The sequence below is a fragment of the Myotis brandtii genome, unplaced genomic scaffold (genome assembly GCF_000412655.1).
Source record: "Myotis brandtii unplaced genomic scaffold, ASM41265v1 scaffold70, whole genome shotgun sequence".
Taxonomy (NCBI): domain Eukaryota; kingdom Metazoa; phylum Chordata; class Mammalia; order Chiroptera; family Vespertilionidae; genus Myotis; species Myotis brandtii.
The window spans coordinates 139,941-156,752 of NW_005370741.1; the positions used below are offsets into that span (position 1 = coordinate 139,941).

Here is a 16,812-nt window from a genome sequence, read left to right on the forward strand (position 1 = left end):
CTGGGGCTGTAGACCCCATTCCCTGTACTCCATTCTCTTGATTTCAAGCCTTTCTCCCACTTTAGTCCTCCACATGCACACTCCCTGTTTGCAAGACAAAATAGTTCCATATTTCAGGCCCTTATCCTACTGACCTTGCTCTGTCAGGATCTATAACAATGGCTTTGCATTTTTCTTTCCTTTTTTTCATCCTGACTGTTCCCTTGATTGGCCAGGGCATAGTTCTCTGGAAAGGGGCAGAAATCAGAGGTGCTAGTATTGACTCAGCCTGGGGTCTGCAGTGGGGAGTGGCGGGCCCACGGAAGCAGACCGAGCAGGGGGAGACTAGGGAACAGGGAATTTCAGATGCTTCTGGGCTTAAGCTTTTGCATCAGGAATCCAGTCATCCACACCTCACCAGCTGTCAGCTCGAGGGCTGAATCAGAGTCACCAACTATATTAGGATCTTGGTCAGAACTTTTGATTGACTTTTGGCTAAAGGCCACTTCAGAACTTCCACAACAAAGGACAGGTACAAATGTGACCTAAAGAATAAGTTACAGAGCCCCAAACAGAAATGACTAGATACATTTCCAAGCATGAAAAATGGGGCAAATCAGAACTGGCTTTGCAAAAGAAATTATCAGGCATCGTTATGTCAGTGTCACTGCTGTGGAAAAACAACACTCTTTTCACAGCAGAGACAGATCATCGCCTCTGCTATCCTAGAGTAATTTCCCAGGATCTGAGAGCCCGTCATGTACCTACTGTCACTTCTGCCCCAGGCAGCGTCTCTCTGTCCAAGTGACCCCTTCTCTAAGAGGAGGCTATCCCGGGGCTAAGACGAGGCAGAAAGGGAGTGTTTGCGTGCATCCTCTTACAGATCCCTCCCTAGCCTTTCTGATTCATTTTTAAATTTATTTTGGTTCATTTTTGAGAGCAGATTACTGTGTAGCCTCTGGAGACTCTGGTCATCATCCAAATGCAAGTTACGTAGGGAACCCTGGGATCATCCATGACTTGAAGCCTCCAAAATTTACAAACGTTTCATTTTTGTGTATCCCATTAAAAAAAAAAATCCCAACATATATTTTATACATACACATAAAAGGGTCTGGACAGATACACTCCAACTATTGACCGTGACTAGTGGAAGGGACTCCACTTCTTTTGCTTTATAAAAGATTCATTGTTTGAATTTTTAAAGTAACGAGCATTACTTTTTTGAAAATTCCTTTTTAATTATAGTTGACATACAATATTATATTAGTTTTAGTTGTGCAACACAGTGATTCAACACTTATATACCTTACAAAATGGTCACCACAATGTCTAGTAACCACCTGTCATGATATATAGTTATTATATTTTTTACTCTATTCCCTATGCTGTATATTACTTCTCCATGACCATTACTTTTATAATTTGGGAGGAAGAAAAGAAGGAAGAACAAGAAAGGAAGGAAGTAGAAAGAGATTTGAGAGAGAGAGAGAGAGAGAGAGAGAGAGAGAGAGGAGGGAGGGAGAGAGGGGGGGGGAGAGAGGAGCTACCTCCACCCTCTCCCTGAATAAGATCCAGGGGATTATCTATGTCCCTTATCCCGCAGGAGCAATTGGAACCCTCATAGGAACAAAGAACAGCAGCTGTTCGCCCTCATTGGTACATTATTCATCATGTATTTTATTTAGATTTATCAGAGTTGAAAGAGCTCAAGATAAAAATATACATAATAACTTCTGGCTATTCAAAATGTCAAAACAATGAATAATATTTAAGAAAACTAGAGGCAAGAGGGAGGGCAAGGGGACAGCATAAAAACAAAATATTGGACAAGAAAGAAACCGCAGTATCAAGTAAATGGCAGCAAATACCAGTCTGCTTAAAACCCTGGAGCCTGCTACTCCTTGTTTGAGCTATGACAACCTTGCTTCCTAGAGGCTGGGCCAGAAAGGTAGACATAGCCTCCTTCACCTCCCTTATTTCCTCCAGAAGGCAGACAGCATTGACCAGTGGACATGAATAGGGTTGCTCAACTCTCAGCCCTTTCAGGGACCACCTCCAGCTTACCGACCCCAATTGTCACCCCAATTGTCTCCCCAATTGCCCTCGGTCCTCACTGCTCTCATTTCAGTGGCAGCACTTCTGCATTCCTATATTTCTACACTCAGATTTCCAGTTATTTTGTACATGTTAACTGTTGTCACTCTGGACCTGTGATCCTGTTGGCCATGTGTTTATTGATCTGAAAATTCTTGGAGGACGAAGAGGCCTCTACCTGCCTCTTCACCCCTCCCGGTGTCTAGGTGTTGCCTGTTTCACAGAGGGTATGCAGGGGCCTTCCGTTCCTCTCCAGCCACCTCTCCACATTCTTCTCCAGTGACACTGTCAGAATCCAGAAGGACCATGGTTAGCAAATGACCACGCAGGCACGTCTGTCTAATTCTAGCCAAGGGCATGGGAGAAAGGACAGAGCCCAGGGACCGTGGCCTCTTCTCTGAGAGGACTCAGGGCTAATAATAGGAGGGGAGATTAGGGAGGGATTTGACTGCATTGTTATCTCACAGGAATGGTGTTTGAGAGCCTTTTTCCAAGCTCTTCCAAGAGCTGCACCACTCCCTCCTCTGCCCTATGTCTGTGCAGGAGTGCTCATGGTCTTTCACCACTTCTTTCTCTGCTCTTCTCTGTTAATGCCCATCCATTCTTCCTCCACCTGTCCCCTCCCCACCTTCCTATCCTGCCATCCTAATCCCTCATCCTTTTTCTTCTCATGTTCCTATCTCCTGCACCTATTCTCCCTACTTCTCTGTCTTGCTCTGCTTCCTCCCACCACTTCCTACAAGTCCTTCCTACTTATCCTTCTTCCCACTGCCATCTCCCTCCTGGCCTCTTTGCCCGACTCCCTCTCCTTCCAGGATCCTCACTGTCTTCAGCTTCAGGAGCCAGACTTGTTTTCCAGGCCGGTGGCCTTTATCTCTCTTTCCTAGCACATTGAGACCAGTTTCTTGTCCGCTCCTCCCTCTGCCCCGTTGCTGTGCCTCCCTCAAAGCTGAACTGGACAAGCACAAGTAACAGAGGCTGTGGTGAGCTGACAGCCTCCACTCCCCTAACAACTAGCAATCATCACCAGACACCCGGCACAGGGACACCTCTGAGAACAAGACCCAGAACATGCAGGCCATGGGAGACACCTCCCCAAGCCCAGCCAGAGCTATTCTTAGCAACTCAGGACCACAAAAGGGCCTTTTGCTTTGTTTTACACCGCCCCCATGGAGCTGCTTTTGGCAGCCAGGGCTGTAATCTCAGAGACAAGGGGCCCAGGCATGAGTGGCCAGGCTGGAACCTATGCCCCCTGCCCTGACTTCTCAAAGCCATGAGACTCTGCCCTTGGGGCAAGGTCATTAACACTACTCCCTCCCGCCATGACACATGGCACGCACAGACACACAGCTACACAGCTCTGCCCGTTTCTGCAGTCTTGGCCTACTCACTGCACAGCTGAGCCTCCATTCTGCCAGCCCCATCCCTACTACTCAGCTGCACCTCCTGGCTTGCCCCTCTCTCCAGCTCCCCATGGACCCTTCGCTGGCTCTACCTACTCCCAACAAAGCAACTGCCTCACCATCTTGCTTCTCTTCCACCCTTCCTGCTCAGAATGCATCAGGTTCTTTTAATATATATATATTTTATTGAGTTTTTACAGAGAGAAAGGGAGAGGGATAGAGAGTTAGAAACATCGATCAGCTGCCTCCTGCACACTCCCTACTGGGTATGTGCCCGCAACCAAGGTACATGCCCTTGACTGGAATTGAACCTGGGACCCATGAGTCTGCAGGCCGACACTCTATCCATTGAGCCAAACTGGTTAGGGCATCAGGTTCTTTTTATCTAGTAAATCCAAAGCCCTGCCCTAACCAGTTTGGCTCAGTGGATAGAGTGTCGGCCTGCGGACTGAAGGGTCTCAGGTTCAATTCCGGTCAAGGGCATGTTGCAGGCACATCCCCAGTAGGGAGTGTGCAGGAGGCAGCTGATCGATGTTTCTCTCTCATCAGTGTTTCTAACTCTCTATCCCTCTCCCTTCCTCTCTGAAAAAAAAAAATCAATAAAATATATTTTTAAAAAATCCAAAGCCCTTTGATAAAGGCCCTTCTTTCCCTACTGCAGGTCAGGAAGCTGAGACCCCAGCCCTGGTCCCTTCAGACACCAAGGAGCCTGACCAGCTCTCAGTCCCTAGTCTGGTCCGTGGTTCCGAGGCGATCTTGCAGTCAGGCTGCCTGCTGCCCCTGAAAGCTCCTTTGGGAGAAAACAGCAGCCAGTTCCTCAGGCTCTCCTGTTCCACATCAGACCCAGGGAAGTCACTTACCACCCTCCCCCACGGCTGGAAGGACCTGCATAATGTGGCACCTCTGTGTGTTCTTGATCAGTTTCTAATATTTGTGTAGAACTTTGGAGCATGTGTAGCAAAGGGATGAAATTCACATCCAGCAGCAGGAATGCTCCAGGCGCTACAGCACAGGAACATCAGAGAAGGGTCAGCCTTCCTTCCACGCCCTCCCATCCCCCCGCCCCCCCATCCCCGTCCTCTTGGGACACCAGCAAGTGCCCTGCTCCCAGAGAGCAGCAGTTATCCCTCGGCTGAGTTGTGGCACTGGGTTATGTCAGGTAGAGGCACTTGTACCACCAAACCAGGAACATCACCTTTCTAGCTAAAATTAAAATACTGAGGTATAAGCAAGGAGAAGGAGCGGAGACATGGGTGCTAATTGTGTTTCCAGATGACTCTCTAGGGCTACTCCCTGCCCTCTAGCCCTACATTAGTCCTCATACCCTGGAACACGGGACGCCAAGACCTTTCTTCGGCCAGTTGGTGAGGGCCAGAGTGTGAGGGCCAGGGCTGCCTACATGTGTATCTAGGGATGAGGAGAGAGCTGGCTGAGCCTCACATTTGCAAGCCTACTGTGTGGTGGTGAGCTTCTCAACTCTTCAGGTATTTCCAGACCACCTCTCAGGCTTCCAGAAAGAAAGGTGGCAATAAGAAAATAGAACCAAGCCCTGGCCAGGTAGCTCAGTTGGTTAAAGTATTGTCTCGATAGCCAAGGTTGTGGGTTCAATCACTGGTCAGGGCACATACGAAGAATCAACCAATGAAAGCATAAACAAGTGAGGCAACAAATCAGTGTTTCTCTCTCTCTCTCTCTCTCTCTCTCTCTCTCTCTCTCATCAATTAAAAAAAGAGACATTTAAAAAATAGAACCAGAAATTGTAAAAGAGAATGGGGAACAAAAAAGGGGCATCTTTTGTTTTGTTTGTTTTTTTTAATATATATTTTATTGATTTTTTACAGAGAGGAAGGGAGAGAGATAGAGAGTTAGAAACATCGATGAGAGAGAAATATTGAGAGAGAAACATTGATCAGCCGCCTCCTGCACACCTCCTACTGGGGATGTGCCTGCAACCAAGGTACATGCCCTTTACCGGAATTGAACCTGGGACCTTTCTGTCTGCAGGCCGATGCTCTATCCACTGAGCCAAACTGGTTATGGCAAAGGGGCATCTTTTATCACCCCCTCTTCATGTGTTTGGGATTGCCTGGCCTTAAAAACAAAACAGTGTTACTTGGCCCTCTTCCCCTTCTAGTTGCTGTCTAATCTCTTTCATTTCACTGCCAAGCTCCTCACATGCATGGTTTACACCCACTGCCTCCACTTCCTGTTCACTCATCCTTTTCTTAATACCTCACTGCAGCCTGGCTCTGCCCTGGGACTCTATAGAAGGTGCTGGCTCCCAGATCATTTGATTTTCTCTTCTCCGTCTCCCTGACATGAAGTCTTTCTTTGGTATCTGACACTACAGCCACCTGTTCCTCTTGAAACACTTCTGGCTTCTAGGAAACTGCCCTTTTCTCATGTTCCCTAGCTCTTTTGAGTCACCTTCTTCATTCTCTCTGCATGTCTCTTCATTCTAGCTTGGTACCATGTGTATCTCCTCGAGTTTTTCTTCTTCTTTCCAATCTCATGGCTTCTTCCCCTGTCCCTGAGGCAGTCAGTCTCATTCAGCAGCCTCCTGCCAGACCCATAATTCCAACTTCCTACAAGGTTGCAAAGCATCTTCCATCACACGCCCCATTGTTACCTCCAGCTCCCCCCAACCGAACACTTAGTCCTTCCTGCTGCCTGCCTAAGAGCTGGTTCCCTTTTGCCACCATCCCTGTCCTTGCCAAACATCATGAAGTCATGAGTCTTCCTTCTTCATTTCCCATGTCCAGTCTGTAGCAAGGCGTTTTTCTCTTCCTTAAAAATCCTTCCAGATTTGCCCTTTCCTCTTCACATCTGCTAGCCACATCCTCCTCCTGACCTTGATGGCTATTCTGTCCTTCTCTAGGGTCTCCCTGCTTCCAGACTCTTCTCTTCCAAAGCACCCAACAGTACTCCCGTGAGGCCCCTAAAACTCTGCTGTCACAGCCTCACAGTGATTGCCCCTGATCCAGACCTTTAGTCGTTCTTCATTGCCTCCAGGATATTGTTGTCCATTTTGCTAGTCTGGGAAACATAGTAGTGTCAGTAGAAAGAGCCTTGGAGCAAGACAGACCTGGGTTTGAATCCCAGCACCACTCTTGCTGCTTGATCTTGAACAAACATCTTAGCCTCTGGACCCCGTTATTCAACCATAAAATGCAATTTAATTGACAGGCAAATGTGAGCATTAAGGGAGAAAATATGCATGGTACCTGGCACAGGTAGGCTCTCCACCTATGAACAGCCCTTCCCTTTCTCCTCTTCTACAATGTGGCTCCACCTGAAATCTCCAGACCCCATGGTCCAATCAGGAATATGTCCTCTGGGTCCTTACTAACCTCAGCATGCCATCCCCTGCCATGCCTTTGGTCATGCTGTGATTCTGACCACCTAGGCCACACTCCATTCCCAGTGCTTCTCAAAGCCCTGCCCTCCTCCCTTCAAGCCCCAGTTGAGGTGCCCACCTAGACACCTTTGCCTGTTCAGCCCACACTGAACAAGAGCTTCTCTGCCTTTGAGCTGTTTGGATGCGGACCACACCGTGTAGCCTGAACCATCCTCCCTTGCTTTCCACTACGTTACTTGTGGCTTCCTGAGCTGATGGGAATGCCTGTGAGTCAGAAGCCATGTGATCCTCTTGTGGCCCCCACAGAGGTAGGCACACAGCACGGTCAGCAAAGTATCTGATTAGGAACTGACTGGGACCCAGCTGGGCAGTGGGAAGAAGAATGAGGTAGGCTGGAAGCTGGGAGGGAGGCACTCCTGGCAAGTTCACCAAACACCAATGTTTTGTCTTAAGACTGGCTACAGAAGGTAGCTGAGACTGTATGTTATAGGTCTTTATGCAGAGACGTATGCATATCTGTATGCCTGCATTTATGATGGGGGTAGAGGCAGGGAGACAGGCGATGGTCCCAGGGAGGCCTGCTTAAGGAAGTGGGGCCTCTGAAGAAAGGAATGAGGTACAGAACTTCTCCCCTTGGGAAGGGTGCTCCTGATTACTCAGCCTCTTGGCTCCTCACTGAGCAATTACCCATTCACCCCTAGTAAATCCCATGGTCTTTCCATATCCTGGGCTGATTCGGTCCAGCAGCACAGGGATGCCTGTGAGCTAGTCCTCAGGTGGAGGAGCAGGGGCCTGTGCTGGGTCCCCAGCTGGGGCCCAAAATAGAGACAGCAGTGTGCAGGGCTCCAGATTGAAACACCAAAGTGTCCAGCAGGTGACTCCAGGATGCTATTTCTCAGTCTGTCCAATTATTTCACATCACCATACCCTGGCCAGTCTCCTCCCAGAGCTTGCTAGCCCCTCTGTATTCTGTGTCTGGCTCCAGCCCAGGGATGGTTCCCATGTCTGAGGGCTTCAGTTTAACCTTCTTCCCCTCCACTACCCAACTCCCATTTCCTAAGGCCAGTCCAGCTCCCCCAGGCAGCTCCACTTAGGATCCCTAAGATCTTTAGCCAGGACACACACAAACACATCTTGCTACTGGTGGGGTCTACTGGCCAAGCAGCCTCTACCTTGTCAGATGTCCTTGGCTAATGTCACCACTTAGCCTGGGCAACTCTGGGTGGACCTCAGCTCAGCTCACTGGCCTGTCATGAGGCAGAGTCCATGGCCTGCACTCGGGCAGTGGCACCACTCCCAGCCTCAGGGGATGTGGGCCTAAACTGAGCATGGGACAGCCTGAGGACTTGGCCTCCTGGCCATGATGTTCCCAGAGGCAGCCACAGTCTGGGAAAAGAGACCACGGGATTGCTGAGTCTCTCTCCACCCTGGCCCAGACCATCCCTTGAGCCATGTTGATGTAGTGGGGCTGAGGGAGATGTGGGGCAGAGAACTTACAGCAGTGTAACTGCCCTACCCACCTGCACAGAGGTCTGTGTTCCTAACAACAAAGCTGCTACTTAGTGAGGGCCCACTATGCACCTGGGGCTGTGCTGGACCTGTTACCTACACAAACTCTAGTGGTCTTTATAGCCCTGGGAGAGAAATATGACTATCCCCATGTTACAGACGATGAAACTGACTCAGAGAAGTTCTGTGATTGACCTCAACCACACAGCTGGAAAATGGAGTGAATCTTTGTGACTGACCCCAAAGCTCACCAGGCATGCCCTCCGGGGCTTCCAGCCCTGGGTCCAGACGGACCAAGTCCACAAAGCTTCCTTTGGGGTAAGTTGTGCTCATCCAAACACTCCCTGATGGCAAGATCCACCTTCCCAAACACCCCAACAAAACTGGGCCAGCCTCAGCCCCTGGCCCCACATTTCCAGCTGTCCACTATCTGTGGGAGAACAGAGACTCTGGACTAGGGAGTGAGGGCGGGTGTAGAAGGGTAGATTTTGGAGCCAGGAGGAAGACAAAAGAAATGACAAGAAGGAGCAGCTGTTTGTAAAGGGAAACCTGAGACAGGCACAAAGCTCAAGTCCTAATCCCAGGCTCATGTGGAGCCAGGGTCGGGGTCCCCCCAAGGTCAGGGAATCTGGGGGCAGGCAAATAGGAGTGCTCAGCCCTGATCCAGGGTGGGTGCCTTCTCCCAGGTGCACAAACAACTGGTGCCTCATTCTTGGGCCAAGCCCCCTGCCTCTTCCTGCCCCTCTCCTGTTCCCATTCCTTTGGATTTGGGGGCTTCTTTCCACAACGGGGTCTCCTCTAACTTGCCTGAGGGTGCCTCTCCTCCCCCCATTCCTGATAGTAATTTTAGCAACTTTTTCTCTGAACTCCCGCTGGCATGTTCACAGAAAACAGCCCCTGCTTGGGCCTGACACTTGATCAGGGTGGTGACAGAGCCCAGACAAAGCAGACACAATGCCGGGGAGGGGAGGTGCGGGAGGGGCAGAGGAGGCAGATCACCTTCCTTCCACTCCAGGCCTTATTTGGTCTACCTTGGTGAAGGAGCCTTCTTCCAGTCGCTCTTTATTTATAGCATTCTGCTCTGCTCTCCTTTGTCTTGTCTGCTATCACTCTATAGTACACTCTGTGAGATCCCCACCCACCTCACCCAGCGGGGCCCCTGGCCCCTCACTTCCCCCACCAGGAATGTACATGTGAGCAAAGGCACTGGCTATAAGCTCAGTCTTGGATTTCGATTCTGCAAACAGTTAAATAGAGCTGCCCCGGAAGAAGGGTCTTTATTTTGGTCACCATTAGATCCTTACTGACTAGAACAGTGATGGCGAACCTATGACACGCGTGTCAGAGGTGACACGCAAACTCATTTTTTTGGTTGATTTTTCTTTGTTAAATGGCATTTAAATATATAAAATAAATATCAAAAAATATAAATCTTTGTTTTACTGTGGTTGCAAATATCAAAAAATTTCTATATGTGACACGGCACCAGAGTTAAGTTAGGGTTTTTCAAAATGCTGACACGCCGAGCTCAAAAGGTTCGCCATCACTGCACTAGAACAATGACTAGCACTCAGTAGGCACTCAGTAAATACTTGTTGAATGAAAGAATCAGCAAAGCTGCTCAGTTCATATAGTAGAGAGCAGAGGGAAGAGAATCTTGGGGAATGAGTGGGGATCTTTAAGGATATCAGACCCTGTCTTCAGATTGGAGATCCAAGGCAGGAAGTCCAGATGTGAGGAGGCTGAGCTCTGTCACACCAGTAGGCCCGTGCTCCCAAGCCCACCAGGAGGAAAACAAAGTACAATTGACTTACTAAATGTACAAAAGGTTTCCCAGCTCCACAGCCAGGGAGGCCAGCTGCGAAGACACTGGCTTTGAAATGGCTCAGCCATGTCCCAAGTATTCTTGGTGCATCTTAATTGCCTGCCTCTGTGCCTGAGCCCTGGAAAACCAGAGAGGGATGGAAGCTTTGAGCTTGGAAAGTTGGAAGGGGTGCCTGAAAAGACATTTTGCTGAAGCATTTCTTCCTGATTAAACTGTAGATGTAGACTTTACAATGTAATTAAACAATATAAAAGTAATTAACCTCTACAAAGGGGAGAGAGCCTGGCCAGTGTGGCTCAGTGGTTGAGTGTTGACCTATGAACCAGGAGGTCACGGTTCAATTCCTGGTCAGGGCACATGCCCGGGTTGCGGGCTCGATCACCAGCAGGGGACATGCAGGAGGCAGCCGATCGATAATTCTCTCTCATCATTGATGTTTCTATCTCTTTCTCCTTCTCCCTTCCTCTCTAAAAATCGATTAAATTTTTTTTTTTTATAAAAAGGACAGAGGCCAAAACCGGTTTGGCTCGGTGGATAGAGCGTCGGCCTGCGGACTGAAAGGTCCCAGGTTCGATTCCGGTCAAGGGCATGTACCTCGGTTGCAGGCTTGATCCCCAGTAGGGGCGTGCAGGAGGCAGCTGATGGATGATTCTCATGGACGTTTCTATCTCTCTCCCTCTCCCTTCCTCGCTCTAAAAAAAATCAATAAAAATATTTTTTAAAGAAAAAAAAAACATTTAAAAAAAAGGACAGAGAGAGAGAGAGAGATTTTGCCCTTCATTGTCAATCCCTGGGGTCCCCACCAGTGGGCTTTCTTCCTCGGCACCTGGCAGGGCCTGGTCAGGACCCCCAGAGTTTGTTCTGCGGGACATGTTAGCAGCTGGGCCCCTGAGGGCCACCCCAGCAGCTGTATACCTCAGCACTGCAGCGCTGTGGCTGCACTGGACAAGGCCCCTGTGTTCATGCTCTACCCCCGCTTGCCTACACCCTTCCCTACAGCTGCTCAATATCCTCAGGCTATGCCTTGGTTACCAAGCAGCCCCCACAGATGCTCCCAGCCTAGATTTGTCCTTCCCTGCTATGCCCTCCCTCCCTGCAAAGTGGACCTGCACTATCCCATCCCCCAGCCTGCCGCTCTCCTTCCAAGCTGACAGCTCATCAGATGGGTTAACCTGCACGCGCTGAAGACCTGCAGTTGGGAAGGAGGGGGATTCTAAATCAAACCACGCAGTGGTTGCCTGGCCACGGAGCCAGTGAAGCTTGCACACCATTGCTGGGAGAGAGTGACATTGGCTGTGTCCTGTGCTCACAGGCTGAGCCCCAGCTCCTTTTCCTCACTAACTCTGTGGCTGTCCCTAAGGCCCGCAAGAAAGGGGCAGATCTTTGCTGTCTCTCTGCCCCACTTGCCAGAACACCAGTCTCACCAGGTTTGGTTAGAGACCATCCCACAGAACACAAGCGGTCGGGTGGGCCAGGCAATGGCTGTCTTGGTTAGGGGTCTCCTTCTATGGGAGCTGTGCTATCTGTGGCTCCGGATTGTCTGGCTCTGGGCTAGGCACTTAGCACCTATGGGCAGAGCTAGGAAAAGGAGTCAGGCAAAGGCTCCATCAAGCAGGACCATCTGGAAGCTGGACCCTGCCCTCCGCACACATTGGGTCTTTAGACTCCCTGCCCTCCTTTCTAGCCTCCCTCCACCCCCTTGGGCTTCCTCCCCCACTTGCTGAGTTTTCTTTCTGCCCTTGAATCTTGCTGCCCTGACTGGCTGTTTGACTTTAAAGAAGGCACTTCCCCTCTCCATAAAATGAAGGGCTTGGACCCATCACTAAGGCCTGTCTGGCTCTGAGGCTCAGTGACTTCAACACATCACCTGGCTAGTCCAAGGAAATTAGTGCCTGTGCCAGAGTCCCCATCTCTAAGCTTCCTGGTCGTTGTTCTTGCCACTTGGCTGGGAAACCTTCTTCCAGCCACCTCAGTCTGGCCCCCATCTTGCGGTCAGGCCCCCAACTCTGCCCTACCCTCTGCTGCTGACACTCAGCCCCCGCCCATCTCGGTTGGATGCAGGACCCAAGCCAGGGAGCAGGGAGGACACTGTGCAAATGGGGCCAGGCCGGTGCTTGGGGCAGGGGGCCGAGGGGCGGCAGTGCCAGGAGAGCCCTGGGGAGGGCCAGGCGCTGCCTGCCTGAGGTCACCGGTGGTCAGTTGTGGTCAGTTCCCTCTCCTGCCTGCTGTGGAATTTGAGGCCTGGCCTGGGAGATATTTTGGCTGCACTTTGAGCCATCCCCGCCCCCTGGAACTCAGACCCTGCATTCTCCATGCCATAACAATGACGACCACTTCCAATTGTTTCCTGGCTGGAAGGGGGGAGGGGAGTGGTGTTTAGGAAGAGGGGGGGAGAGCCTGGGGGAAATGCTTCTAGTGACAACAGCCTTTCTAAATCGGGCTGGGGACTGGGTGCAGGTGGGGGTGGGGGCGCCCTGCTGCCCCATATATACAGCCCCTGACCAGGTCAGGCTCCGCAGCTCTCTCCTGAACTCTGTCCTTTCTGCACTCAGGTAGGAGACGGAGCTGGAAGCCTTCCTCTGGGATAAAGGGGCCCCAGGTTTAGGAAGGGGCTCCTCTTGGAATAGCAAGCTGCATGCAGGACTTCATGCAGAGTACTGGATCTGGTAACAGCACACATGTTCAGGTCTAAACATGCGTGTATGTGCCCAGGAGGAATGGGGGCTCATGTGTTACTGGGGGATGTCTGTATCAAAGCATATGAGACCAGAATGCATCAGAGGGGTGTGCATGCGTGTGTGTGTGTGTGTGTGTGTGTGTGTGCATGCGTGCATGTGTGTGTGCGTGGTGTGTACAAGCATGCATGGTCTGAACACAGATACACAAATATCAAGTGTGTTTATGATCATGCCTGAGGACAAGCAGGTCCATTTGGAGCGAGGCACAGGGGGAAGAGGATGGCAGAGAATGATTATTTAGGAATTGTGTATGTTTAAAAGCTAGTTCTGAGAGGTCTGCAATGTGTAACTACCCATGTCCACGCACGTGGAGGTGCTTGTGTGCGCATCCAGTAGTTGAGACTGCTACAGTTTGTGTACACCCTGCAAAGGAGTCCGCAGGCACCTGGTGTGGCCGGTCCAGGTCTCTGCATACTCAGAGACAGCCTATTTTTGCCGTTCACATATTTAAGTGCATGTCTGTTGCTGAGGCATATGGCAGTCTGGGAGGGAGTGTGTGCCGAGGCATATGAAGGAAGGGAACGTGTCTGTGTGAGACATGAGTGGCCGGCATGTGTGTTTATCAGAGGACATGTGGAACACCTTTGGCGGTGTGAGGGGTGTGTCCATAAGAGGATGCCCACAAGGTCTCCTCTCTGAGAATGTCCACCAAGACTGACAATCAAATGGGGACAGGATGGAAGAGAACTGGCTTTAGAGTCATGAGACTAGTATTCAAGTCCTGGCTCCATCACTTATTGCTTTGTGTTCTTGGACAAGCAGGCCCTATAACTTTGATTTCCTCGTCTGTTGAATGGGGTGAGGATTGAGTAAGAATATGTGAATAAAATGCTTTGGAGGCTATAAAGCTCTGAACAAATGTGAGCATTTGTTGTTCTTCAGTTGCCTCAAGGAATGGAAGTTTCACTAGATGGGTATAGGCAAAGGTGGGACCATCTCCCAGGAGGGAGGGGGACTAGGGCTCAGAATTGAGTTGGCATCAGAAAACTAGAATTACTGCTCAGGGGATAAAAGGAATAGTGCTTGGAAAGCAAGAGAGAGGACAGGACCAGAGAAGCTGACTACCACTGCCCACCTATTTTCAGTACTAGGGGAGGGGTGGGTGGGTGCTGAAGGGTAGAGCCAGGAAGCAGCAGGAGGTGGCACGGACACAGCCTTCCCTCTCTCCAGGTCCCTACAGGCTTGAGACGCTTTCCTCCTACAGACATATTTGAGAAGCCAAGGTAAGGAAAGCTGAAGATGGGGTGTGGGGGATCTGGGGAGATACTGAGCTCTAGTTTCTGCCTGGCCTTGGGGAGAATGTCTTGATGACCAGGAGTCCTCACCTGTGACTAGTGAGGGGGCCAGGGAAAGACAAGGGTCAGAGATGGATATAGTCGACTTCCTACTCCCACAAGAAGCCAGGATGCTCCACTCTTGTCCAGGAGAGCCCCAGGGTGAACAAAAGTTGGTTGAGCATCATCCCATATACCAAAAGGTTGTGGGTTCAATTCCCAGTCAGGGCACATACCTAAGTTAAGAGTTCAATCCCTGGTTGCATCAGGAGGCAACCATCCATGTTTCTCTCTCACATCAAGGTTTCTCTCTCTCTTTCTCCCACCCCCTTACTCTCTCTCTAAAATCAATAAAAGCATATCCTTGAGTGAGGATTTTAAAAAATGTTAGTCTCTCCTTCTGCCCTGACAGATTTGCAAGGCATTCTCAGGTTGATTGATAAGCTCAAGAAACAAAGGACTTACCAGTGACCCCTCCTGACTCCTGAGCATGGCGCTAGGCTCTGGGGCTCCCACTAGAGAGGAGATCTCAGGGAGAAGAGCAGAGGGGAGGACAGGTGGGTGGGAGGGCAGCCAGCTCCTTCTCTTGCCCACTGCAGGCACAGCCATGGGGGATGCAGAGATGGCAGTATTTGGGGCCGCTGCCCCCTTCCTGCGCAAGTCAGACAAGGAGCGGCTGGAAGCCTGGAAGCCCACGTTTGACCTCAAGAAGGATGTCTTTGTACCTGATGACAAAGAAGAGTTCGTCAAGGCCAAGATTGTGTCATTGTGTCTTGGCAAAGTCACTGCCGAGACCGAGAATGGCAAGGTGGGTGGCAGGGCTGTCATAAGAGGCCTCCCTGGATAGCCCCCACACAAACCTGAGGACAGTTCGACTTTCCCTTCCTTTGGGTAGGAATCCACATCCTCCAAATAGCCCTTCTCATCCCCAACATCCAGTGTATCTTCTCTATGATCCTGGCTTCTTCTCTCTTGAACACCATCGTCCTGTAACTCGCCTAACTCTTATCCCTGCTGAGGGAGGACTGACAATAGGCTCGGTGTGGGGGCTGTTGCAGACAGTGACAGTGAAGGAGGACCAGGTGATGCAGCAGAACCCGCCCAAGTTCGACAAGATCGAGGACATGGCCATGCTGACCTTCCTGCACGAGCCCGCCGTGCTCTTCAACCTCAAGGAGCGCTACGCGGCCTGGATGATCTACGTGAGTGTTCCATCTGACATCCCTTTGAATCTGGTGGCTTCCTGGCCCATACACATCTACTTCCCAGAAACGAGAGTTTCTGTTCTTGGTGCCCAGGCAGCATTGCACTCTGTCGTAGTCCCTACATCCTCTGTTCAGTTCTAATGCCCTGAGGGCTGGCATTACTCAGATTTAATGAATCCATAGATTTTCCTTTCTCTTCTTCCTCTCTGCAATCTTTCTCTAACTCTAATGCCATCCCTTCCATTGGCAACTCACTTCTCTTTTTCTACCCCTAGACCTACTCAGGTCTCTTTTGTGTCACCATCAACCCCTACAAGTGGCTGCCGGTGTACAATGCGGAGGTGGTGGCTGCCTACCGGGGCAAGAAGAGGAGCGAGGCACCGCCCCACATCTTCTCCATCTCTGACAACGCCTATCAAAACATGCTGACAGGTGACAGGCCCCAAGTGAAAGGTTTTCCTGAGAATCCCACATGAGGAAACGCACACGCTGGCTCTCTTCCTCCTCCCGAGGGGTTTGGAAGATGGGACAGCCCTGGAGGAAGGCAGGGAGTGGGGAGATGGGGGGACACCAAATAAGAGCATCCTGAGTGGCTCCTGATTCCCTCCTCATTTTCTCCCCACAGACAGAGAAAACCAGTCCATCCTGATTACGTGAGTGTGGCTCCTACCCTGTTCCCTTCCGGAATCTCCCTGACCCCAGCCCCATCAGGGCCCCCAGCCTCTATGCAGAGCCCACTCTTTTCCCTCCATCTTCATGCCAGCTCCTCTTTCTTCTCTGGACTTTCCCCTTACCTTCTCTTTGTTCTCTTCCTTCCCTCTCTTATTTTTCCTTTCCAATCTCCTTCACCCACTCTTCTCCAACTCATCATTTATTCCTAAGCCCAGTATCACCATATCTTCTTCGACTCTTCATTTTCTTCCATCTTTCCCTTCCCCATTCTTCCAGTCCCATTCATTCTTATTCTAAATGGCCTAAGCCCATCTCCTCTGACTGACTTTACCCAGCTAAGACCAGGTTCCACCTGCCCAACCCAGCACCTTCTCGTGCCATCCTTCCTGGTTGCTGCGCGTGACCCTGGGTATGTCAAAGTACAGCTATGTATTTGGGATGCTTAGTATCTGTCAGCTGCCTGCGTCAGGGCTCCCACTGTCAAGTAGGACCAGACACTGTCTCCTGACTTGAGGCTTGTTGGCCCACAGCCGTGTTTGTGCACTGCCTAATGAGCCCCTGAATGTCCCGACAGCGGAGAATCCGGTGCCGGGAAGACAGTTAACACCAAGAGGGTCATTCAGTACTTTGCTGTTATTGCTGCCATTGGGGATCGCAGCAAGAAGGACCAGAACACAGGCAAGGTAGGCCTGTTGTCCCTCGAGGGCCCACATTGCAAAAAGGGAAGGGAGTCCTCTCACCTCCCATCCTCC

At 50.6% G+C, this 16,812-nt stretch overlaps 1 long non-coding RNA gene across 2 annotated transcripts; it reads left to right on the forward strand.

Annotated features, from left to right (window-relative positions):
• Window positions 1-1,569: 1,569 nt before the first annotated feature.
• Window positions 1,570-14,863, forward strand: LOC106724061. Of its 2 annotated transcripts, none has more exons than XR_001359810.1 (3): window positions 1,570-1,638; window positions 14,080-14,132; window positions 14,783-14,863. It is a non-coding gene; the product is annotated as an uncharacterized LOC106724061 (long non-coding RNA). The 2 variants fall into 2 exon arrangements; XR_001359809.1 differs by lacking the exon at window positions 1,570-1,638 and adding an exon at window positions 12,643-12,723.
• Window positions 14,864-16,812: the final 1,949 nt, after the last annotated feature.